Raw genomic sequence first — 26,699 nt, forward strand, 5'->3', positions numbered from 1 at the left:
TTCATGCCGCTTTGTTTCTGACAGCACGGGTCCAGGGGCTGTGAAGTCCATCTGCAGTAAAGCACTTAGCCACAGGCAATGTGGTCTTCTTGCTTTTTTACATTGCTTAGACGCTCCACAAGAGTGATAATAAGATTAGTTGCAAGAAGCTAAATGCTTGACCCTACATTTGTGTTGCTATGTTTTACACACCAGAGAAGTATTAATTATATGTAGATATCTAGTAGCTTCTAAAGGCTGAAGTGTTAGACAAAGATGTTTTACCTCTGAGACAAACTTCTGTTTTTTGATAAATGTGCACTGTTGTGCCATTGAAAAGAATGAGATACACTCTTCAAGAGAAGTATTTTGGGCCCTATCAACATAAGTATGGAGTTGTCCTGACTTAATGAAACATCCTCTCCTACTGAATTGTAGTTGTGATTCAATGTGTAAATTTTCTGTTCCCTTTGCATAAATTACCATGCTTTGAGTCTAACTAATTATTATTATAGGCTTTTTTTCATAATCTTTGAATTCAGAGTAAAACTGCAGCTCACTATGGTTTTAAAAGAAAACACAGGTAAAATCTTTGCCGCCCCCCTGTTAGTGCCTCCAAGTATAAATCCCTCCCTCTTTTGTCAGGATCTCTCCATTCTCCCCAGGACTATGATTATGGGCTTCCAAGTCCATGGTGACCTGCTGTTATTGCCCCCATGGACCTAACCTTACAATAAGCACTTGCCGTTGTGTTGTTTCTTTGGGGCAACAATGGGGGGAAGAGGGACACCCATTAGCTTCTAGAAAGCTCTCTATTATTCTGTATTATGGACAAAGAGTTAAAAGAAAAAGTACATTATAAAACCCCAATGAATCCACATATATGCTACATTTACCAGCTATTATCATCCATCATCTGTTATGTATCCTCATATATATAGATACAAACGCAGCCCGCTGCGCCTCCTTGTTAGCCTTCACTCATCACACATCAGGACAGGCTCTTTATACCCTTTTTCTTCTTTGTTTGTCTGGTCTCTTGAACTGAACAAACCCATCCATGCGATCTTCTCCTAGAGGAACAGCTTTCACCAGATGACTTGATCCACTGAGTGATTTAACTACTCATTTGTCTTAGCAGCCAAAAGCAAACAAGTAATACAGATATGCATGTTACACAGAGCACTAACAAAAGGTTTTTTTTCCCCTATCTTCTATCATATATCATTCCATTTTGCCTCCTTAAGCTATATAACTTGAGATGAAGAGCTTTTAAAAACAGTATCTAGGGTGTTAAAAGCCTGTCCTTGTGTGCCAGGTTATGATGTTTTCAACAGCCTTCTGCATTTGTACTGAGATATTCAAAGTGTAGCTGAAAGAAACCCAATTTCATTTCTAAAAGATGCAAGATTTTGTTTTCATAGGCTGTTCGTGTTTGTTTGACATGGGAGAGTTTCAATCTGTCTGAAGTGTGCATGAATGGAAAATAAAACTTCAATCAAAACTGCATCTACAGTCTGGGTTTCAGTGAAGCTGCTCACAGAGAGTTGGTGAATTATCAGAATATTTGACAAGCTTTGTTGGTGCAAATGATGGTGCTAATGAAACTTAAAGGTCTGCACATAAACTTCAGCAGCATTTCCTCTTTTCCATCCTCTCTCCTAGGCCAGCTTGTTTATTACTAAAAACGCAAGAACATCATTCAAGAGACACATTGCTGCTTATATCAAGCAATGCAGCTGTCTCCGGGATTGTCCATTTCAGAAGATATTTTAGCGATAGAAGGTAAGCAGTGAGTTACTAAAAGTCTGATGTTCTTTTGGCACAGATGCTCTGGTGGCACGAAAGAGACTTCAGTGCCCTGGAAACTTCAAGGTTCAGTCAATTCAGAGTGTCTTGGTAGATTGTGTGCAACAGAAAATGAAGGAGCTGACTGGTTGAGGAACCTACTTTTTTCATATCTGTTAAGGTACCAACCAATGTAGGCCTTCCAATACAGACCTAGCCACGTCAGCTCCTGTTTAGACACAAATAATGTCAACAAGCAGTGCTCTGCACCCACCAGGTACAACAACGTTTCGTCCAACCAGCTTTTATTACCAACCTTCTAACTATTTTGCAGAGAGTGTGCTCATTTGAGTGCCTTCTCACAATCAAGACTTCTGCTGGCTAAATACCTCCTTCCAGAAAGCATCTAGAAGTTTCTAAAGCGTCTTGGCTTCCTAAAGCACAACATGCCTTAGAAGCCCGAGTAACACACAGACAAGTGCAGCTGTGACTAGCAGTGGGGCTACATACAACCCCAGGTACCAGCTGCTAGTCTTGGAAAGGCTGTTTCACCACAAAGATGTGATGCATGAAGTTGCCTCCTGTGTGATCAATCCCTTTTCCCTCCTCTCCTTTCCTTTTAGCTTTTTTTTCCTGCTTTCTTATTAATACATTCCCTTCTTATTCAGGTCTAGAAGGAGAAGAGAGAAGCCCAGCTGTGACCCTGGAGGTGATGTGTTGTTAATGAAAAGATACAGCATTAGTTCAGACACTGACCGTGCCTTCAGTCCTCCTTCAGATATACTGTGTGCTGATGGAAACTAATGGGCACTTCTTCAGTTCTTAGTGAGGCAGAACTCTTACTGGACTAGTGGGATTTTTATCCAAATAATGAAAATATCACAGCAAGCTCATGATATTCTATTTCACAAGTGGGATTTTCAGAGGTCAGAAGATTTCAGTTACTGTAACATATGCGTTGCTGGATCGAAGAGCTTGCACTATGGGGAATAAAAGATTGACATCCAAAAAAAAAAATAAGGATGTCTAGGATAAAGAAAAGTTGCTTCATAGAAAGCAGACCTTTAAAAATGCTACATAAATACTAAAAATATACACTGGGGGCTATCATGGCAGGTGCACAAATGGGGTTCTACAGACAGCCATTTATTTCACTGCATATATCTTATCACGGGGAGTGCGCTACGCTCAACTCCATAAAGACTCACTTTCATCTTCGGTGCCTCTCTTACAAGTGAGACAGTATTATACTCAGGAATGAGTATGAGTTGCCTGGCTCAGGGAGTTAGAGGGCACAGAGAGCCTTCATACAGATATCTAGTCATAAACACTATCATTACACAGAGCACAAGAGCCTGTGCTTTTGTGATGAATGCATCTGCTGTGAGACAGTACAGTCAAAGGTCATGCCACAGCAACCCAGTCATGACCTAGCTAATACCTGTCTGATAGAGCTGGAGAGTGACTGATACCTGTCCTCACACTGCAGGTGCATGATGGAAAAGAGAAAGGAGTCTGCTTATACAGCTGTGACACATACTCTGTGTTTAATTCTGCGCTCAATTTTTTGAAAACTGATCCTTACAATCTCTTCATCAGGGACTGTGGTGACAGGACAAGGGATAACGGGTTCAAACTTAAACAGGGGAGATTTAGGTTTGATGTAAGGAAGGAGTTCTTCCCTGTGACGGTGCTGAGGCCCTGGCACAGGGTGCCCAGAGAAGCTGTGGCTGCCCCATCGCTGGCAGTGTTCAAGGCCAGGTTGGACACAGGGGCTTGGAGCAACCTGCTCTAGTGGAAGGTGTCCCTGCCTGTGGCAGGGGGTTGGGACTAGATGAGCTTTATGGTCCCTTCCAACCCAAAAACCATTCTATAATTCTAAATACAGCATGAAGTGCTTACAACTGATAATAAATAAGACACAACCTACATTTTCTGTACTGTACACAGAACAGGCAATTTACCACTATTCTCCCTCATTAGCTTCAGGAACACTAACATTAATCTGTTTAGCATGTTTTGGCCCTTAAGAACGAGGCAGTGAGTTCTGATATAGGCCAGCAAAGAGCAGCACAAAGCCAAATCATGCAGCCTCCTAAAGCTACATAAGGGCAGCAAGTGATTAACAATCTGCTCATTACCGTAAAGCTACAGCAGCTGGAGATGGTTCACTACTGTGAACCTTCATAATGGCTCTTTCTTCTATCAATATTCCCAGACCTAGTAAGCGTCCGAAGAAAGATCTCAATAAACTGCCACTCACTAATGGAAAAGGGAAAAAAGAAAAGAAAAAAAGGGATAAGGGGAAAGAAAGTATTTTGAGCGTGACTACTTCAATGCAAACCAAAGTGAACATAGTCAATACCTCTGCTGAACTGCCAGGATTTTGAGGAGCCATACATCAACAGACCATTAGTAGAAGTAGATTTTGAAAAATCATTACTTTGGTCTCATGATACAAATACTGACTTTCATCTCTTCTCTCTGTGGGCTAATCCCTCTTGTCATTGTTGTAATCCTCATTCCTGCAGCTTGTAAACTTGAAGCATGTTTCCTATGTTATGTCAAATAAAGACATCTCATAGGCTTCTGAAGACTGGTGAAAGGCCTTACCTTTACTCCGAGTTTTTTAAGGAGCATTTCATTTCTCAAAGGAATAACTGCAACACTTCTCAGAAAACATTGCATTTCAGAGACTGCCTGGTGGGCCGTGGATAGGAGCGAAGTATTGCCATTCCAGGGAACTAGGGTCACCATAAAGGAAAACACCAACATATTCTAGTAACAAAAATCTTTAGACTTGATTGACGAATAATATGCCTTGCTTGTGTTTTACAGTGTGTTCAGAATTTCCTTTCTAAACTCATTTTATGCTGCCCACAATTTTCTGACAGTGTCAACCCTCTTCACCCATCCATCTTAAATGTAAGGGACATAAGATTTTTATGCATTTTGGGATTAGCTGAGACAAGATGAATATATCTTATTCACTCACACAGAAACGTAACACTTTACCCCATCCCAAGCAAGCAGTTTAGTGAGCAGTGGAATTTACAAACCTCAGCTTCTTCGTGATTCTTACCCTTTTGAATTACAAGGTGTTTAACTTTCTTGATCACAAAATGACCTGCATTAGTAATCAAATATTTTATGGCTTATAAAATAGAAAATAAAATTTAAAATCTTATTTCTATAATAAAGATGATAAGGTGACAAAGAGGACAGACGAACTCTTTTCTGCTGCCACCCCAAGATGGGAGAGGCAGCACTGCTGTTGAGTGAATGTGCATAAGAGGGGAGGCAATGGGATGATGATAATATTGATAATAATTAAGGTACCCTTTTTTATTTCCATCTCCTTTTCCAATTGAATAAAGCAACAAATCGTATTAAGTCTTCCACTCTTAATACTCAGAGCGGAATGATCAGCCTAACAGTGGTAAGAAAACCCTCTGCTGTCTATTTGTAACAGTAACACTATGTATAAATACAGAACAGAGAAGTAATTAACATAGGACTGGGCAGAAAATGCATTGCATTATTTTGCACTAACGCAAAAAAAATCGACTTACAGAGCATGTTTTCTTTTTATTTGTCATTAAGGATACTTAACAATATTGAAGAGATGCGGAGATAACTTTATGCTCTACAGATACTGCTGAATTTGCAATGAACTGCAAATTTGTCAACGAATTTGCACTGCTGGCTTCCAATAATTTGCTGATCTGTTGTCTCAATGTCACTGCAAATTCCTCTTGAAAGTGGAAATTTACTACACATCAGTTTGCCTCTTTAAAACATTGTGATAAGAATCTCTTTGGCCCCATTTTTGACACCCTGCAAAAAGCTAAACCTATTCAACTCATAAACATTTTTCACATCGATAACTCCACTTTAATCTGTCCAGAATTTGTATTCTCTATTCATATGACTGCATTGTTAGACTCAGTAATTCATGCATGGATTGATGACCAGTAACAGAAGCAAGGACTGAGGGTATAAAGTTACTACTCCAAATACAAGAACAAGCTCCTCTTCTATTAACAAGATGTTTGCACCGGCATTTTGAAGTTTTGTTTTTCAATTTTCTCCCTCCCACAGTCACTTGAAAGGTAAAAAGGAGATTAATACTTCAATTATTTTACAACAGGAGAATTTCTTTAGTGATGTCTAATATTTTGTTGTAGATAAAGGCAAGTTATCACTGGCTTAAGCACTACTTCTTTGATTTTTTTTTCATAGAATAGGCACCATTTCTACGGTTGTAAAGAAACGGATGTTGTAAAAGTATGGCACAGAAATGCCTTTATCCCAAGGAATGAACATCCATGTGTAGTACCAGATGAACAGCCACAGAGTACCCCATCTACTGAACACAAAGAAGCAGCACTGCAATCTACACTGGCCTATCACTCAGACATCCATTCCTATATGCTGATGATACTGTAGTTACCGCCCCTGATTATAGACATGCCAATAAAATGAGAATTTGGACCGCACACATCTCAGTTTGAACAGAATTGATGCGTATAGTTATTGAGTTTCATTTCCTACCATTACTTGTTATGCTACAGACAAAGTTGTAATTTCAGCTGTCTCATCAAACCAAATCTCACCTTTAAGCGCTTATCAGGCCTTAGCTAGAAAATACAGAAGTGCTGTTATATGCAAGATAGCACTTATCTCCTCATCTGCTTGTTGCCCATCAAGCTATCCCTGTTTACTTTCATTCAGAGACTAGGGCCTATGTTTTATACTGTATTTAACTGATGAAAGGCTGGCATCCTAACTCTGAAGCAGCACTTTTCAAAACCATTTGTGAAGATTACAAACACTTCTTGGAGTAAGCTCTTTTTACCAACATTATATTTAATTACTGAAATTATGCGACAGTTCAACTATAACCAGCCGTGAAAGCTTACTGAGCATTTAAAAGGTAGTCCTAGGTTGAAATAGGTTTTCTTCCTTTGTTCCCAACACAAAGTACAGCAGTGCAACTCTGAAGAGAGCAGCACGGTGTTGCTGTGAAGCCTTTTTCTTTGAATGAAAGCTGGTGAACAGAACCAACATAGCAACAAAGGGCCATCCCCTGAAACCCCAGAAAGAGAGGCTCATAGGAGATATGCAGAAAAAGAGTTGCCGATTCAAGTACATTTTCAGATATTAACCACCTGTGGTCTTAATTTATCATCCCAGGAGAATACAACAATTTCAGATGCCTTCTTGGCCAGAATGAACATTGATGCTATAGTATCCAGTCTGACTGTGGTACTTCTTTTTATTAACGTGGGCACAGATTTCAATTATAAAGTTACTTCACAATTCAAAGCTCAGTGCCTAAAGCTACTTTCTGTGTTATAGAAAGCTACACTGTGATTTTCATGAAGAATAATACCTGTATTGTTTACAGAGCAGGGCTAGAGACAGCTCTGCTCACTACCACCTGCAGGCATTGAAAATTAGAACAAGTACATGCTTAATCATTTACCAGGGAAATGGAACAGCTACAATAACAACAAGAAAAAAATTAAAGGTTTTACTAGATTAAAACAATGCTATGAATAATGCAATATGCTACAAGAGTGTCAAACGTCAGCTCTTTTTGGCCAAAGTCTCAACATGCTGTTTCTCAGTCAAAACTCCTCATTTGCTAGTAAAGACCTTTTTGCTTGCCGGCTACTTAGAGGCAGCTGAGAACATTTAATGAGAGTAAGTCCAACTGCAAGTGGAAGCTCAGCTTTTAGAAAATAATTACAAATGAACTTTTATTAAAGTACTGTGCTCCATTATGGCATTATTTGTATATGACACTCAGAGGTAGGAAAGCGATTGGTAATTCTTTGGCTTTGATTTAGTGCAGTGGGTTGATCTGGTCAAGGAGTAAAGTCCCTGAGAGACCACCAGGTATATGCCATTCATCACTGGCTGCCTCATACACAAACTCTCCAGCTGGGCTTTCACTTCCTGATTGGAAGCACTTAGAACAAAGGCACATTTTAGTCTACTTGGAGATAAACTCCTTCACCATGGACTGAAACAATAATGCTCAAGATCAGAGCCTGGTTAGAGTTTACTTCTGGTGGGTTTTTGGTAACGGTAGGTGAACCTTAGGGTAGCACCAAAGGGAACCTGAGAAGGTCCAAGCAAACCTGGTAGAACAAATAAATTAAGTATTTCTCATTGTTTGCTTGTATGAATACTTATTAGTTGAGTTAATTGAAATAAAAATAAATTAAATGTGAATTAAAATTAATAGAGAACACAAATGTACTCAGTTTTTATGCACTATGTTCTGAAGTAAAAGGCATCTGATACACCTGCTTCATCTTAAAAATAAAAATAAACTGCCACAGTTACATTATTAACTACATTACAAGAATTTAGAGTCTCCCCTCTCTCCATATTTCCTGGCAGATTTTCCAATTTCCATAGTTCTTAGCAGATTAGCATTCTTCAGGATGTACAATTCTTGTACAATCATTGTCTCCCAGGACATAAGAAGCTCCTGTAATGCCTGTCGTCCAAGAACTTGATGTCACAAATGTAAGACACTACAGGGGGACGAGCAACTTGTTTTTATTAATGATACCATTTTAGCTCTGAAAGCTGTTCTTCATATATTCTTGAGTATCAACACACTGTGCCTGCCAAGAAGCAATCAACCACCTATTGCACTTGCCAACATGCACCTCTCATAGCTGCTTACAAGAGCATTTCAGACTCAGACAACCATCAACATAATGGTTTTAAAACATATTTGATGAATTTTACCCAGTACAATCAAGAGCTTCTGGTAATGCACACTGCCTAAAACACCTCTACGAAGGCAACCACTTTCGGAATGCTACTGGGATCACGCAGAGAAGTGAGTGAGCTGGTCTCGAGAGCCCCACTGGTTGGGAGATGCTGATCCATGCAGGGAACTTAGCTGGTTTGCCAGTCACTCCTCACCCACCCATTACAGACAATGAAATTAAGTCGTCTGTTTCAATTAATTTCAGTTGTATGTTATAAAGCTGCAATGACAAGGCTTGCTAGCCCTTATTTCTATTACATCTGCCTTGGATTCATGAAATTTTCTGCCTGTACCTGTCCTAGGATAACTACTGGGATCACCTCCCCCTTTCAGACAGGGCTATTCTTGGGACACACCAACTGCTTACTCTAAGAGAGGATGATCTGGGTTTTAAGAACAAGTACAAATGCTTACAAACACCACTAATCAATGACATATTAACAGCCCTCCTGAAAGAAAATAGTATAGGGAAATATCTAACCATGAATTTGTGTCATCCATGATTACATCTCACCACAAACTATTCCAGGTAGGCTGCCTCCTCACTTCCAAGAGCAGAATAAAACACAGTTCAGAGTCTAACCAAAGCCCAGATGCTCATGCAAATCTGTGGATGCTGTTGTTCATAGCAGTTGGTGTTGTGGCTTGTTTCCTTGCCACATGCCAAAAGCAATGTTAAGGAACCTGAAAGCAAAGCCTCTCTCTTGTCCTGTCCTCCTTAGGTGCTCATGCCTGCATGAAAGCAGGACTCCCAGCACAATCACACTACCTGCCCACTACAATCACACAAGGCTAATGGCAAATCACTGTAACAGGCAGACCATCATCTCTGTGTGGGTCTTCACAAACGCTATACTCTCATAGTTTCCTAGCCAAAGGAGTAAGAAAGGAAGGAACAACCTATCAGCATTCATGTATAACATGACAGACACAAGCATACATGGAGACAATGAGTGCTTTTTCTTTTTTTCCTCCTACTAAATCAAAGCCCCTGAGCTTTGTCTCAAATGGGTATTCAAATACTGGGCTACCCACCATTTTCCTGTGGTTTGTATGTTGTATATGAAATATTTTCACTATTTTGCCTTCAGCATTCTCTGAGCTACTCACATTTTTGCTACGGGGAAGCAATAAGAGGTCCCCCAAGTAGTTAACCTAGTTTAGGGACATAATGAAGCAGTTCTAAAACAAAGGGGGGAAAAAGCACTCAGAAGAGACCTGATTTTCATTTTCTTTGGGTCAAGTGGTTTACTGGAAAAAAGTTTTTGCTCGCCTGGTTTCACCTTTTAAAAAAATGCAAAATTCTCTGCATGACCGATACATGCATCAGAGCAAGGAAAAGGCTTTTGAGACTTATGTGAGTTTGTGGTGATAAATGGGTCAGTCTGGCTTCAGTCAGAATCTGTGCCCAGCTGATACAGATTCAGCATGTCTAGGGAACAAAAAAAAAATCCCAAATCTATAATGCAGCCAAAGAGAGGCCATCAAGAGCCCTCTTTATTTCCTACGAGAAAGTAAGAGCCCCCAGGGATACAAATAAATTAGGTAAAAATTAATAGCTTTTTCAATTCTAACTAGCAAGCATATTACCCAGAGCTAGACAAACTGCTCAAAAGAAAGAAAAAAAATCACTCAAACCCTATGATTTTTGTTTTCCAGTAGCTGGGAATACTAATGCAAGAGCTCAAGGCAAATACATTAATCCCCCTTAGCTATGCAGAAATAAAATGTTATGTTCAACATGGCTTTCTTCAATGCCATTTTAACAAGGGGTTTCTCCACCAGATTGCTCTCAACAATGAAATTTAACTTCATTTAAATAACAAAATAATACCCTAAACAAAACCCAAGAAAGGTGGCCATGAATTAGAAAGCATTCAACTCCTGCCTTTGAAATAGATTACATCTGTTCTACAGTTTAAAATACAGACTTTATTTTTTCCCTTGTGTTCAAAGTCACCAGTGAGGTGCTTGGTGTTCAGCGTTGCTGAAACAGGAGGGCCCATGCACAACCACAGTGCAGGCTTTTCCCTTCAGCAAAGCTGGAAAATAATTTAGCATATGAACATGGTCTACCAGCAGAGCAAATGTAAAACAAAGCAGAAATGCCCTGCGACGTCATGCCTGCATGCCGAAGAATCCATTTAATTGGCACCTGATAAACTTGATTTACAGAGAAATAATAGAAGTGTCCTTGAAGAAAGGGGCAGCAGGGATAAGGAGTAAAATTGGTTTGAGTTCTTTCCTGTTCAGAAACAGCTGCAATGCTGACACTGCCCTTCCCAGTATCACTGGAGGATGCTAACATTCCCGGTACAGGTAATGATAGTAATTTTAAATGCAAAGGGAAGTAATCTTAACATGCTTTTCCCAGGCACTTCTCGGTTACTACAGGCAAGCAATTTTCTTAATGCAAGACAAAGAAAAACAAACCAATCAAGAAAGAACCATCCAAAACGCTTCCCATGCTTTCTTTCTGCAAAGTAAGGCTGCAGAAATGCAGCATTTCTCCCTTTATTTGTGTCTCATTCAACTTGTGAAATTTCCACAAGATATGAATCAGGTTAACTTTTTCAGAGGCCTAGAATAAAGATCAATGCTCTTACTCTTTTTAAACCTTATGCTGTCTGCAAGCCTATCCAGACATACAAACTGGAACTAAACACCTTCCCCACGTTGTACTTAATTCATTCCCCATTCCACTGTGATTACAAACCAACTCTAATTTACCATAAAGAAGTTACTAGAAAAAACAGCACACTGATGAATGAACCTTAGCATGGCTTTTAAGAACACATTCAAGCTTTCAAAAGTGCAGAGAGAAACAAAGACAGATGAGGCCTCTTGAGGGGAATCTGAAGACAGGTGCCCTTCAAAAACCTTAATTTAATATGTTTCCCACAGACCAGAAAGTGCAGGTGGAACATCTGACATCAAAGCAGGGCATGAGGGAAGTTACAGTGGCTGAACACTGTTTCAAGTGTAAAGAAGTGGCACATTTGATAGGAGCGTTTTTCTTTCCTGCTTTCTAAAGGAATCCTGTGAGCAACTGTGAGTCTCTACTGATGTTGAGCAGCCTCCGGGCTAGGGAGCAGGTGTGCAGCAGTGAGGAAACCACCCTGGTGAGATGGACAGAAAAATCTTCTGAGGGTCTTACATGCTTCAGGTCCCTCCTGGTTGAGGGAAATCATCTCTGAGCAGTGACAAGACAGGCACCAGCTCCACAGGGCACCTGCTGACACAGCAGCACAACTAGAGCAGAATCTCCACTTTCAAAAAATACCATTAAGAGTAAATGTTTTCACTGTCATCGTTGCAAATAAGCTTGAAAATGTGAACTGGAATAGGCTGAACCTGTGCCTGTGCCTGCAGAGACTCGATTTTAAAAAATAAACCAAAAAAAGCCACACGTGTATCAAACACTTCACCAAAATAATACAGGATCAATGTCTCTGGTAGGTGGGGAGAAGTAAAGATGCAGGAGAAACAGTGCTAAGGAATGTGCTGGGCTCTCCCTGAGGTCTGCCCCTGTCCTGCTCTCCTCCCCAGGTCCGGGGTTCACTCCACATCCAGCATCTCCTCAGCACTAGGAAGCGACTAGTGGCGTTGAAAAGCAAAGCTAAAACAAAACACAAAATCCTTTACTGAAACAAAGAAGCTGGGCTTGTCCCAGAAGATGCGACTATGAGAAATGCTACTGAAGATTCAAATACCTTCCAAGCCTCCCAGGAGCATCTGGCTTGCTAGGTGGTAAAGGCAACTGGTCTCTGCCATCCTCACTTCCAGTAGGATCAAACAGCATTTCTACAGTTCCTGCATGACAGACATCTACTTTTCAGTCTGGATGAGTACAGACAATCTCAGAGCTGCCCTCCCTATTTCTGCTCTCCCCAGTAACATTCCTCTGTGCTGCATTCCCCCATCTCCCCAGGCACGTGGGACGATGCTCATCACCAAGTCCCTCAGTGGAATTTCTGAGTGCTCTTGGCTGTCACTCACTCCTCTGCTGATTCTCTGCTCTTGATGCCTCCTTTGTATTATGCTCCTCAAAGCTTGTGCAGATTGTTATGACCACGCACTGCACTCCAGTCATATTAAAGCAATATCTATTTCTTGCACAACTGTAGCTAGTATTTGCTGTATCTTGGAATAGCTAGCAAGGATTTAGCCTTGTAGGAGGAAGAGATTCATTTAGCTGGTAAGGCCAGTGTGATTGTAACAACAGTGCAGATCAAACATAGCCCTTAGGTGGAAACACGCACGTGCATTTATTCCGTGCATTATGTTTTCCTCTATGAGAGAAGTCTTGCTATTTATAAAATACAACTGAGGCATAGATCGAACAACGCTTATAACAACTATTTTTAAAGATGAAGGAAGAAAGACAAAACCAAAAACTCACTGTCTCCGAGTAAGCTGCCTCAGAAATGAAAAGAAACTTAAAATCATCTCATTTCCCCAGGTGGAAAGCAAATTGTAAGGAGAACCTCATGAAAGAAAACCCAACAAGGCAAAGAGGCAAGAGAATACTTATTCTCACCCAGACTTTTCTTACCAAACCTTGAGATACAGCAAAATGCTTAGACAATTTCAAAACTTGACAACAATTATACACATAGCGGACAAATATTTTTGATTTAATGCATTCCACTCCAAGTCCTCTTGATGTCAGGAGGACATGACTTGAGAGAGGAGTGCTTAAGAGTGAAGATACCTTCAGTTTACCAGCTCTGGGCTATCGCAAGTGTTAGACACCAAACTGGTGTGATAGGTGCCAGAGCTGCAGAAATCACAGCCTAATTGGTCTAGGCTGTGCCCCAAGCCTGGAAGGTGTGTTTGGTACATGGTGATTTAAATTAAATTCCCCTTATTTCACATTGCAGGCTGTGCTTGAGTCAATTCCCTATCTGTGGGCTACAATTCAGAATAGAAACACTAAATTTGATGGTTGATGGAAAAAATGATATGCAGATGGTAAAACCAGCATTCCTAGTTTTCATTTTTAATTTGTATTGAATTAGTACCCAAAAGCTCCAGCTGGGATTAGGATTTGGTTGCTGTCCTTGTGTGCACTATTCAGTGCCATTTCATTCTTGGCAAGATTTCCAATATACATATATATGTATATGGGAAAATATTTGTTCAAAAAAAAGAGCTGCAGTGAGGAATCCTTGCTTTCTTGGAAAAAATTTAATAGAAAAAGTAATAGCAGTGAAAAATGGAATTAAAATGTAAATGGAACCAACTCCTTTCATAACAGCCTGTCGTGTGCTTAATGGTTTTTCTTATTACTTTTTTTAATTGTTTTCAGAGAACATTTGAAGTAGCAAAAGCCAAGATCTTTAAACTAGAAACACCTTAAGCTGAAACACGCATCAGTATTGCTTTGATGAGCCCATTTTCTCTGCGAAAACGGACAGATAATGATGTCTTGAACTCTTCCCTCATCAAGAATTAGGTCTCTAGTTTTCACCTCCCAAAGAAACTGACACACCACAGCCTCAGTGTTGACATCATTTGGCCTGATACAGTGCTTTAGTAATTTAATCACTTCAGTAAAAGAACCATAAAAGCTAGACCTTTTGGGGTTTGCTCTGTTTGTTCTTCCTTTGTGTTTTACTGTTAGTGAAGAATGTGCAGCAGGCTGGGAAAGAAGAGGGGAAAAAGAATCTAATAAAAATGAAGCTTTTTCTAAGAAGATCCAGCCATTATATTTTACTAGCTATAACACTGTTAGGGTAAAACCAGCCCAGGTTCTCCCTGGACCCACAGCATTCTGTATGGATGGATCCAAAAGCCATAGGATGAGCTGTAGCTGGCTGCATCATTTGATTAGGCATCCTCACTGCTTCTCGTGTTCTCAGACCTGAATGTTTCCCTGTCAGTCACTGGCAAGAGGAGATGAGGAAGGTGTGCTGAGCAACAAGCTAAACCCAGTGCTCAGGTTTCATGCTGGAGGCACTGTGTTATGGCAGTCACAGGGCTGATTGTTAGCACTAGTGGTATTACAGAAACTCTCTTTACTAGAACACAGGCATTAGGTTTGGATAATGGCCAGCTGGATAATTACATTGTGCCTTATTAAAATTTTACAGTGATGTCAATCGGAGAAGAGTCTTACTATTGAGCCTTCATGATTAAAATCTGCTACCACTTTCCTACTGTTGGTGTTACTTAAAGAATTCTGTCCTGGTTTTGGCTGGGACGGAGTTTTCTTCCCAGTAGCTGGTATTGTACTGTGCTTTCGATTTAGGATGAGAATAATGTGGAAAACACACAGATGTTTTAGTTGTTGCTGAGCAGGGCTTACATTAAGTCAGTTACATTTCTCAGCTTTTCATGTTGCCCTGTCAGAGAGGAGGCTGGAGTGGGAGGGGACACAGCCGGGACAGCTTTACCCCATCTGACCAAAGGGGTGTCCCTTTCCATATGATGTCATGCTCAGCATATAAAGTAGAGGGAAAGCTGGCCAGGGGGATGCTGCTCAGGAACAGGCTGGGCATTGTTTGGTTGGTGGTTAGGAATTTTTATTCAATTGCATTACTTATTTTTCTTGAGGTTTATTTCTCTTTTTGTTATTTTTCTTTTAACTTATTAGTATCAAGATACTGCTGCTATTATTATTTCAACTATTAAACTCTTCATATCTCAACCCATGAGTTTCCTCACTTCTGATTCTTTCACGGGGGGGAGCAGGGAAGTGAGTAAGCAGCTCTGTAGTGCTTAGTTGTGGTTAAACCATGACAGATGCATACAATAATCCCTGCATAATCACAGCCAGATTACAGATCCCATGAAAAGGAAGGAAGTGACAGGGGAGGGAAATGTGGTTTTGCCCATCTCTACAGGAGGCAGTCAGAGCACTGGCCCTTGTAGCACTCGTGCATGAGTTGTAGCTGCCAAGTGACAGCCAAGACTTTACACGGCAAGGGGAATAGAACTGGCACAAGATGAAAGCCATCGCTTCACCAACACACTACTGTGTTGGAAAGAAAACTGGGAGCAGCCATCACCAAGTACCCCTGAATCCTGTGTGTATCCTTTGCGCACACAACAGGCTTTATGCACTTGGGGAAAGAAAACCCAAAACAGCTCAGCTTGTGAGGTGCCATGGCACAAAAGCCCTGTAGGGGATTTTTGACTGTGATGTTCCCTTTCTTACTGCAGTTATCCTTCAACATTATGACTTCTTCCTGTCTTCCCAGTTTTGTTCCTTTTTCTGTTTCCAAACCACAAGACTGTCTTTGCAAACAGCATATTCCCACTCTGCTCTCCAGATACAGCATCATGTGAAGCTGCTTTCTCTGGCTTCCTCTGCTCTACTAACCAAATATCCCGGTTAACAGCTTCTTGTCACAAAGCTTGCTGAGAATGGAACGGCTGCAGTGACAGCCAGTGTGACATTTACTTCTTGTGCTCCACTGCTGCAAGGGGTACTATGAAAAAGGAACTAGTTCATACAGGGACACACTGAGCTTAAGCTTTTTCCTGTACATAAATATGCCTGCATATTGAATTCATTATGTAGCAAGTAAAATCACTCCACCTCAACCATTCCCACACATGTCGTTGGGGAAAAATAGCGACAAAGGATGAGGGAAAGGCTGAAGTACTTAATGCCTCCTGTGCCTCAGTCTTTAATAGTAAGACCAATTATTCAACTTGTACTAGTCCCCTGAACTGGAAGAGAGGGACAAGGAGCAGAATAAAGCCCCTTTATATTCCTTTACACAAAGTTGAAAGAAAGAAGTTTTGTTCAAAAATACAGTTAAGGATGGCTTCCTGGAAAGGCGAGCAGGAAAGCAAACCCTGTTTTAGCTGGCAGTGCTATTTATATGAACTGGGAAAAAACTGAAATGGGTTTTCCTAGTGAAGCAAGAGGACGATGCCCAATGAGCAATGGATGGGGGATTAATCCTAATAGAACTGGTGGATGTATCTCCATGCACCAATGACAGGCTCCAAACTATCCTAATCAGTAAGTATGCATTACCTCTGCTGCAGTGCTAACTATTAGGCATGGTAAGATAGTTACATGTTTTCAGAGCAGGTTATACCCTCATGTCTTGCACAATTGCTATTGACACAGCATCACTGCAGTCTTGAGCGTGAACTGGGATTGCTCCATGGTCAGTTTGGCTACCTTCATAGAAACGGACATACAGCTCTCCTGTTACACATCTTGTGCTCTCCTTTCTCCTAATGGTGAGATGCTGTTTCATCCCCTCATATGACACACTGCAGACATGACTAAGGCCCTTCTACACATGCCCTAGTCCAGTTAATGGTCATGATTACTGAAAAAAGGAGAAAGAAAACTGTCTATTCTCTTTCAGTTTAAGGTTCCAGAGCAGTGAAGGCTTTGAGGCTAAGCACAAAACTACCCAATAAGTACTTCTATACAGTGGTTGCACTCTGCACATGCAGGCAAACATCTCCATAAACCAAAGTTTACCTCAGTATTTGGAGCTGGCATGGTTATTACCACAGATTCCACAGAGACCAGTATCGTAGCTCCTCTAGAAACCATTTCTGGGGACAGGGTTACACCTTATTCTACTTTTTTGTCCCCAAAGTATAGGGAAGCTTGGGCTTTCTAGAGCCTGATGGGTTTATCAGTCCCCCTGAGCAAGAAAGAATCAGAGATGTCACTGCTCTTTAGTACAAACATGAAACGTAAGGGTGCTTGCATCTAATGGTGACCCCAAAAATGGGTCTTCCCAGAGAGAACCAAGCCAGGTCTACTTATCTTACTTAGTAACTTGAGTCTTAAAGTCCAGTGGTATAAAATTACTCTGGCAACCATTTTAAAAGCCACTGAAACTGTTATAAAGGAAAAGCTCTTTCAGTCTTTAAGTGGGAAAAGGTTGCTGCTATAAGAAGTGGTCTTGAATATTGAATCACAGAATGGTTAGAGTTGGAAGAGACCTTAAAGCTCATCTAGTTCCAGCCCCCTGCTACAGGCAGGGACACCTTCCACGAGACCAGGTTGATCAAAGCCTTGTCTAATCTGGACTTAAAGGTTCAAAACTGATCTGGTTTTATAGACTGTTACTAAAGCTAAGCGAGATCAAGGCATGCAATCCTGAAGGAGAGAAAACTCTAAGGGTGACCTCAAAAGCAAAAGCTACCATCAACTTAAATTCACCGAGTGGGTGAATTCTACACTTGCCCAAACACAGCAATTCCAACACTCAGATCTTAGATCTGCTCTACAGCTACTCCAAATGCCTCATGCCAAGTTAACAAAAATATTGACCAAGTCCACTGCAATTTTGTACAGCCTGAGCTGAATCATCCTGTTGCCTGAATAGGAAAGAGACCTGGGGGGCAGAAACATAGGCTGCCTTCTGATACTCACACTGCTGATTTATCATATAATCTCATACAAAGATTTCTTTTGTCCCAAGTTCATCTTTTTGGAGCAGATACCTTTAGTGTTACAGAGAGTTCAGTACAGAAGAGGCCAGGGACATACTCTGTATGGATCTGAATGAGAAATAGGGTGTCTTAAGTCACTCATACAATGGTGCAGGACATACAAAGATGCCCATAGCAACAACCTTTCTTCATTGTTTGAAATAAGCCAGGTATAGTTCTCTTTTGAATGGGAAACACAGACTTAAAATGACATGCCAGCTCCTGAGGATTTTCTGTTTATCAGTAGCACAATAACATCAAAGGAATAGATAGCAACTAATTCATTTGATTTATAACTTGATTATTTTTACATGCACTTACCAAAGCAGATACCCTTTAGGGATCAGTTGCTTGATGAGATTTCATTAGAGCTATTAAGTAATGTTTGCTGTTTAAGATAGTATCAGAGCCACTATGCCTACATGAAGGTCTTGAGGGAGAGGGACAACACTGGATGCAAAAAGAAGTAAAATAGGTTTTTGACATTCATGAGTTTAAGTGTACATGAGTACTAGACTTGTTTTTCCATGCGTTTTCTTTTCTTAGGAATGAAAATTGGAGTCTGCAGGTTTCAAGTGGATGAAAGTAAACATCCAGCAATAAGCAAATGAAAAAAGCAGAGATGCAAATTTCAAATGTGAACCCATTCCCTGATCAAACACCACGGGACCCAAAGCATAAGCACCTACAATGAGAGTGAGTCAGCAAGACAATTCAGAGAGCATCTATTACCATGAGCTACAAAGAGGGTTTTTTTGTTTGCTTGTTTGTTTGTTTGAGAACCTCATTACAGGGAAACATAAGTTGCAACTTCCCTACTGATTATTAGAGGAGAGCAACGAAGGGCATATCTGTTCTCTGGTCAATGATCCATGCAACCAGAGCAATATTCACAGCAGGCAGACCCAGACTGGAAGAAGCTGAAACATCCAGCACAGCAAACATTTTTAAATGAATGTAGTTAGAGCTGAATCAAGGTGATCTGTGAAGCCTGCTCCAAAATCCTTTCTCTTGGGAAACAGAAAAGTACATTTAATTAAATGAATGTTTCCATATATGTTACAGCTATAATTTTAACATGCTAAGCTAGAGAGACTTGGGCTATACCAAGTTTATGTGGACTGTAAAACATTAGAATGTGCTCAATGCCCTTCATAACATTGCTGAAACTAGAAAGAATGCTCAATTTTGTGTTTTCTCTTGTTTCTACACATTAAAAAGAACACTTTTGACAACTGTTACCAAAAAAGGTGCATTATTTCTAGAATCAGAAAGTAACTATCTCAGCGCCAGGTCTCTCCAACAGTAACAAGAAACTGCTCTCACTGATGAAGACATTTTGCAGTAAATTTTCAGCCTAGCTGGAGGCTGCTCACCTGTTTTACGTATGCAGAGGAAATTATACCCTGCAGCAGTCATCCTCCACCATTTCAGCGCTTACAGAGTGCAATACGAAGATTTGAGATTCATTAGGCCACAGATGCAAATAGGGGCTCATGTAGAAAGATATGCAGGAGTAGTGGTAGCATGAAAAACTTGAGAGGAGGATCACAGGCATTGCCACTTCTCAAACACAGAGGAACTGTCTTTGGAAAGGGTGAATCTCATTTGTGCAGGAGACAGACTTCCTTGAGGGGCTTTACAAGGCTGTGAAGTACAACCCCGCAGCACCAATGCTTTCCACTCTATCACAAGCTTCAACACTTTCTGCAGACTTCCAAGAGAAAAACATATTTCAACCTGCCTTAATGAATTGGACATATGTAAGCCATACAGAAGTCTAATAAAGCCCACGGAAGCAGAGAATCAAGGCTCATATAACAGGCATCAGCGACGTCCCTCAACATACTGCTGAAAGGCTCAGGCTCTGCAGCAGTGTGCACTATGTCAGTCAGAAGTCTGAGACAAGAGAGGACCCTAGTATTTCCCTGTTTTAAAGGAGATGAAAAATGTAGCAACACTTATCCATACCTTTTCATTTGGGGGGGATAAATGGAGACATCAGCATGGAAATTATTCTTCAACAACTTTCTTCTACTGTTTTAAACTTTGCTGCTTCCAGGTGGGTTAGAAGGATGAAGACAGCACTGGCCTATTAAAACAAGATTGTAAATTAAATAGTGAACGCTGTATTCTCATCTTTTTTCCGCTTTGGGAACTCCAAATGGTTTTGTTCAACTGAAGATCTGAATTCTGTTATGATTTGTACTTGTTTACTTCTATTAGCAGATTAAGCCCCTAAGCACTTATTTGCCATTGTCCATAAACTGCATCCATAAACTACGTTCAGCGGGGTATGACCTGGTGTAAATCACCACTTTTCTACTGCGTCATGGACAAGGATTTATAGAAGGGGCCTCTGGGTCTCAGCCTACACTCCAGTGAGGAACAAAGGACAAATCAACCATAGTGTTTGAGAGGGACCCGCTGCACAATACTAGTATCAGTTTAGGGCACTCTTGTTGCATAAGCATGAAATTCATAAACTTTTTTCTTTTTAAAATGCTTTTCATGTGATTTTACAATTCTAGTCAGATAAAAACCACAGAATAACAACATGTTTTGCTTTGGAAACAAACTACCTGTTTAGATGTTCCTATCTTACTAAGTCACTGCTTTTGCCATGTCTACTTTAAGCTGCGTAGGTCCACGTGAAAAACTACCTTGCTTTTAACATTGCTGTTTTCTCTGCTGCAAGGTATTTGTGGGAATAACAGAAATTATATAAAGGAGTCACAGGCATCAATGCACAGATCAGTTTCATTCTGCTACTACTTGTCTGATGCTCATTTGGTTTTATGCTTTGCTACTGCTGCTAATCTGATTATCTTTCCTTGCTGCTTTTAGCTGTATGCAGACATCTTTTACAGATTGCTCCTAGACTACTTTCTCCATAGAAAGATGGGGTGGCTCTTACTTTAAGGGTAGTAGGTCCACAAGATTTTGGGTCCGTCCTACCCCATTTGTGGTTTATAACATTATAACTCTTGTGCTAACAGCTGTACATGAAAAGCAACAAGCAGGAGAGAATTACAAGTTCCTTTACAAGGTAAAAGCCTTTTTTCTCCTCTTTTTTTTTTTTTTTTTTTGTTTTTTCCAACATTTAAATAGTAAAGATGCTTCTTTCTGGTATTGTCTAGCAATCATAGAATTGTAGAATGGTTTGGGTGTTAAGGAGCCTTAAAGCTCATCTAGTTCCAACCCCCTAGCACAATCAGGGACACCCTCCGCTAGACCTGGGTTCTCAACAAACAAACCGTACTATTGCTTTGTACGGTACGGTTCGCTTAAGTCTCTACTGTGTTATGTTATATCACTGTGTGCATACATGCCCACAAACATAGGAGTATTGAGATGTGTGCTAGCTAGAAACATCAGAACTGCCACTGTTTTGAGAGCTTCAGTTCTCTTTCCTCCTCATTTGTTTCCAGGCATCCTGTAACAAACGTCTTCAGAACCTACCTTCTGCAAATGTTTCACCTGTTCCGGCACCAGCAGTCGACTCTGCCCATAGCAGCTGCCTTCAGACTACAGCATATTTCTGCTTCCCATAAAGCAAATCTGTGCTATTGATACTTGGAAACATGGGCTCTTAGGGTACACTGATAGCTGAGCAACCGGGAGATTACACCCTTCAGGACTTGACTCCTGCCCAGGTAACACAGCACACATTAGATCTTCTCACTGCAGGATCTCCTTTCAATATTATTCAGGAATACAATCAGAAGACAGGTCAGATGATGCTAGCAGGCAGTTACTTGCAGACATCCCAATGTACAAGACATTGCAGAGTGAGTGATGGAAAGAAACAACTACCAAGACAGTTGACCTCAGACATACTAGGGAAGACATCTGAAATATGAGCAAAGCTCTTCTAGAGCTGACAGGCTGAGGTGGCAGTCTGGATTGTAGCTTCTTAGCCATAAGGCAGAGAGAAAGAACAAGATGCAAAAGGGTGGAAAAACAAGGCCAAGAAAACAGCTCTGACATGAGGAAGACAAAAGGAGAAGGAGCAGTACTCAAGAGAACTGCAAAGGAAAATGGATGGTGAAAGGGACAGAAAAGCAGAAAGTTTAAATCTAGATGATCCTTGCCCAGTTATGTAGGGTTTTGCCATCTTCTGCCTCCTGCAGCAACTCTGCAGTTGCACCCAAAGTATTCTGAAGCCAAGATAAAAAGTAATCCATAAGGGATTTCTCTATAGGCTTTAATGGCAGCACAGTGTCCCTAGTGAGTAGGGCTTAACATTCAGAATCAACCTCACTTTGATGCCTTTCTTCAAACAATGACTGATGGGATTTCACTATTTGTGCTCTATCAGTATTTTCTTTGGGCCAACAGCAGAGCATATCATCTGTAGTATCATTACTGAATTAACACTTGTCATTACAGATAATAATAATGATAGTAATCTTAAGCCATTTGCATGTATAACTAACCTCAGTTTTAAACTTCTTTCAGTTAACATTGGCAGTCATGGCTCAACCCAAAGCACGGAGTGGGCAGGAACCATTCCATCAAGTTTATTATGCTTTGGCTTCAGTACAGGCTACAGGGAATGCTATTAATAAACATCTTAACCTGTAGACAGTTGTCATGCAGAAACATTGGTTATGCTGCTGAAACTGCACAAATGACAAGATACGGGAAGAAAGAACAGCTTATAACTATTGTATGTGCTTGGAAAAAAAAAATGTTGTGCCTTCAACAAATACAAATACCTCAATCTATAGCCTGGCTTCTGAGTTTTGCAAGCTCATTCACTGTTGGTTTTACAAACAGAAAACAAATGTTGTGGGGTAGAAAACAGACAGAACATAGCACAGCATAGGACATATTACAAGACTGAAAATAGCTTTGCACTTAGATATTTTCCATGGATGATAAAGACGGGTAATGGATTGAGACTGACATGTCTGTGACCTTCTAAAGCTTGCAAGCAGCTTTTAAGACCAAGGGAACATTCTTCTTTTCTACAGTATCATAGAAATAACTTCATTTCGTTAACTAGCTCTCCATTCATGAAAAGCAAAAGAAAGAATTTAACTACATTTGCTTTAACTGCTAATGATTTAACTACGAGTTCTCATTGAAACTTTTCCATGCATGATCCATCACTGTTTGCTTCGTATACAACATGAATCTTTTACAATGGGTCACACTGATCAGGAAAAAAAAGGAAAGATTACACAGATAGTATTTGTTGTCAGAATGCCTCAGATTCTGGTTAGAACTTTGAATTTTGATTATTTTTTTTTTTCTCTTGCAGAGGAGTCAAAGAAAATTAAGGTGCTTAACAGGATAATGAGATAGAGTGGTAGCAAGGGAGAAGAGAGCATATGTTCATTTATTTATAACGATATCGTGAAGTGTTTAACATACTTAAATCAGTGAGGCACATATTCACCATATAATTTAATTAGCACTTATGGTAGATACCATAAATGTTTCTAATGCACTTTTTCTATTACATGCAATTATAAATAGCATGGCTATTTATAAAAGCAAACTGACCAGAAGATGGCCCCATAGTGAATACAATGCAATTGAAAATGTACTCAAGGGAATAGGCTGATGTCAAAAAGTACAAGCTCCATTTATCAATCCTGAAAAGTACATTAGGCAGGTCTCCCTGAAGGGGTGAAGTATTCGTCATTGTAGCACTCCAAATTATTTTAAAATTCATTATGAAATAGAGCAGATAAAGTAGATTGGTGATTGTCTATGTATTTCCTTAAACACTAAAACCAGAATAACTCATATGAGTGAAAAGCCAGTCTCATTCCCATGTTGTGTTGTTCAAAATTTGGATTTCCCAGGAAAAGAATACTCAGTCTTAGGGACTGACCCAATGACCACTGACGAAACCCATGAAAAAACTCCTGATAAATCCACTGGATTTTGCTTCCTGCCCTCCTCTGGGGTGCCCTCAGAACAGCAAAGTCCCAAACCTGTGTCTTCATTTCTACTACAATAATCTGGAAAAAATCAAAACCCATTTCACAGCATTTATGAATGTGCTTCTTTCTTTACAACTACCACCCTGGGAAGCAGACTGTACACTTGCTATCACCAGTGAAAATAAATAGATGCTCTTTCCTAGCTGGTGTCACAGAATCACACACAATGGCACATGACACTGTTCTTCAAGCTTTGTGCGTGTGCAGGACCACATTTTGTGCATGTGAATCATAAGTTCTGCCCAGAAAGCAATAACGCTACATTAATGTGCTGCTAGAAATGGGGAACATAATAAACGGTGAAGCGCAGTAGCTTTATACTTCAAGTAGGTGAAACTGCTGACTACAATAGCAACAGTTCAAAAAGCAGAGGGTTTAAAAAAGAAAAATTCGAGGAAAACAGTTCAATTTGACTGGAATAACTTATGGCACTCTACACCACAGCAATAAGAAGATGACTTCTTGCAATTGATAAAAAATAATGGAAAGATTAATTTACTTCCATCATATCATTTCTGTTTCACAGATGTGTTTTGCATGGACTGAATGGGTACAAGTGTCCTTGGGAAGCCATAAGCCATGATGGGTTAGATGAGACAGTCAAGCTGGCACCAGAAATACAGCCATGATAGCAATAGAGAGAACACAGTTTTAGGAAAAACGGATGGATAGCAACACAATTTGGAATGGGTCAAGTCAGAGAACAGGGAGATATTTGTTTTTATAGAGGACCAATTTCTTATTGGATGCCAACAGTCAATATGGAGTTCACTTTATATTAACATGACACTTTAAAGCTATTCGGTACTCTTAAAGTATTCTTAGAGTAATTCCGAGATGATAATTATGATTTGTTCTTCTCACACACATACATCTTGATCAAGCTACATCAGATCAGAAGATCTGAAAAGGCCATTTCATTAACACGGGGAAAAGGCAAGGCACTGTTTTAGCTAACTCTAGGGAAAAGCCATTAAAACCTCTACAAACTGTTTACTCTGCAGTTCTGTACACTCCACAGGGTAGCTGTCTACATCCATTGAAGCCACTGACCATTTGACAATTAGAAACAAAGGTTTTCTAAAATGCTTTTATTCTAACTCTATCCCCAATTTTTAAATATTGAAGCAGATGTAATTATGATTAATAGAATGTAGAGTTTCTACAATTAAGATATACTCTAGACAGGCAATAACATAATGTTTATTCAAACAAGAAAGAACAAGGCGTCAATAATTATGACTTGAACCATTCATTTTAATTCAAAATCAAATAATGCTATATTTGCTGTACTTACTGCTGGGCATGAGGAACACCCTGCTGTCTAGACGAAAATTCTTCCTGAAGGAGGACTATGATTCACCCCACAGCTTTCTACCAACACCTCCAAAGTGTAAACAAATCTTTCCTGAAATAGAAAATTCTTATCACTTGTCACAGCATAATTGCAGATGTTCAGATTTCAGATGACAACAGTACCTGCCTCAGAATTCCCTAAGGCCAGATCCCACACTGCTGTATTCCACGGCTGGTATGGTGGAGTCTAGTGGCTGGTACTGCAATTACCCAAAACACTCCATTGCCACCAAATACCTCAGACCTAATTGCCACAGCTGTCCTTACCCTGCCACAGCAGAGAAAAATGGCATTTTTTGCTCCATAGATCACCACAGAAGGATGACCTTAAAGAAACACGATGAGGAGAAGCAATACCTACAGCGGACTTCTGGAGTGCAGGGGGTGGTAGGTTAGACCGGACTAATTCTGAAAGTAAATAAGTTTCCTGCTCCACTCCATATTTACATGGCCTTCCTGTGTGAAAAGCTGAAAAGCAGAATATGAGGAAACAACCGCATTCTTATGCAGAGGGTTACAAGCATCTTGAAGAAATATAATCTGAAATGCAACACATGTCTTTGGAGGTCTAGAAATCCTTTTGCATAGTTACTGCGCTGCCATTCTGGATGGCAGACCTTCTAGAGGAATAGACCATTGTTAGAAGCTTCACAATTTATTTGGAGTGAAAAGTCAGATTACAATTCCCCTTTGAAATTACTTTTAGAAGAAGCAGCCTTAGATAGTCAGTGAGCAGGAAATGAAGAATCCTTCAGAAGTCCTCATGATGGTGCACCATATTCATAAGGTGTGGAATACCCTAGCTAAGGAGGACTAAAAGAATGATGAGTAAAATTATGGAATTTCAGATGTCAAGAGAAGAAGCCTGACTTCCGTATATTTAACTGATAATACTCCGAACCGTTTTCCCTGGTACTAGAGAAAAATCACGTATCTTCAGAAGCTTCAAAGGGAGTTTTGAAGAAGAAAGATGAAGACACAGAATGAAGAGACATTTGAAAGATTAAATTACCATTCAAAGATGTCAAAAAGTGAATGTAAAGTGAGTTTCACGATTTCTTTATGAAGCAGTCAATAAGATCAGCTTCAAGTTTTCCTCCTTCAATTCTTTGAAATATGGGGGTTTTCTCCCTGTGATACAAGTCTTAATTTTAGGGTTCATTTAAAATTCATAAACCTGAAAATGGCAGGTTTTTTTGTTTGTATACTCATATGAAGAATAAGATATTTCTTGAGCAGTTCAGACAGTTGCAGACTTTATTCACAAGCTGCAGCTAGCATTTTTATTCATTCATTCATATATCAATACTTGTAGACACCACACTTACTCTATCACTGACACACCTACAGTCATCACTCAAGTTTTTGTGGTTGTTCTCCTCCAGGAGCGATGATGGTTT

Source organism: Nestor notabilis, unplaced genomic scaffold (genome assembly GCF_000696875.1).
Source record: "Nestor notabilis isolate BGI_N333 unplaced genomic scaffold, ASM69687v1 scaffold1133, whole genome shotgun sequence".
Classification (NCBI taxonomy): domain Eukaryota; kingdom Metazoa; phylum Chordata; class Aves; order Psittaciformes; family Psittacidae; genus Nestor; species Nestor notabilis.